Source organism: Acanthisitta chloris, unplaced genomic scaffold (genome assembly GCF_000695815.1).
Source record: "Acanthisitta chloris isolate BGI_N310 unplaced genomic scaffold, ASM69581v1 scaffold46147, whole genome shotgun sequence".
NCBI classification, from domain to species: domain Eukaryota; kingdom Metazoa; phylum Chordata; class Aves; order Passeriformes; family Acanthisittidae; genus Acanthisitta; species Acanthisitta chloris.
This window is the reverse complement of record NW_008682907.1, coordinates 14,257-15,414: the sequence shown is the minus strand read 5'-3', so window position 1 is coordinate 15,414 and position 1,158 is coordinate 14,257.

The following is a 1,158-nucleotide window of genomic DNA, read 5'->3' as shown; positions in this document are numbered from 1 at the left end:
TTTCCCCCTTGAAGGATCATTTAGTTATTGGTTTTGATTCAGATGTTGTCTTGAATTAGAAACTGAGATTGAATGTTAAGGTTAGATTAATGCCAAGCATTGCAAATTATAGGTTTGCATCTGCAGGTTTTCAGTTCTTAATGTGTTTCTTCTTAAAATACTTAAATTGCCTGGAAAATTATAACTGTAGAACATTAAATAGCATTTTATTTTAGTAGGAGGCTTATTTCAAAGTGATTCAACACTCACTTTGCCTATAGAAATTACCAGGTTTAAGTTACAGTAGACCAGTTATTGACAGGCAACCTTTGAGACTGAAAAAGGTTGGTTTTATTAAAATGGATGTGTGCAGCTTTCTGATAAATTGACACATCAGTGAAGGAACAAAGTTCACATGTTAAGCATTAATATCTGTGTACTGTTTTTGATGTAGGAGAGAGCTCTTGTGGAGTGGTGGCATAATATACTTCAAGATTTGGATATGAAAGTGCATTAAGGGCTATTGATAAAAGCATTGAGTTGCAGTCATTGCTGTACCAAATACAGCTCAACTTGAAATATTTACTGTGGAGGAAAGTTAATGAATTTATTTTGGCTGTACTGAAAGCTTCCATTATAGGCCTGTGGATACTAGTAAAAGAAATCCATGCAATCTTTTTTTTCTGTAGATTAACTTCCTACTTCCCAATAGGTGCTATGTGAATGGCCTGAAATATGTTAACTGTGTGTTGTACTTGGAAATGTTGATTTTGGTATGTAGAAGCAGTTTGTTAGACAACATAATGCATGCAGAAAATGCAGCACCAGGTTCTCCATTGCAAAGCTAGGTCTGTTTGTGTTGAAATCAACGATTTTTTGACTTCTATTTCATGACGTTATTTCTTCTATTTCATTAAATGCTATGGAAAGACAAAATATATTTAAGAATTATTTTAGAACTGCCTCTGCACTACTTGTAGAATTTTTATGTGAAGTGGCACCTTTTTAAACAAACCAGCCTGAAACTTTCCCTGAAGCAGTGCCAAGTGATGACAGGGAAGGTCTGTGGATGATGAGTATGTTTGGAATGAAGCATGTGAAGTATGAATTACCTCTACCTGGGGTAGTTCTGAGCTGAACATTGTACTTGGGCTTTTGACCCGTGGTCCTGGTTTAGGG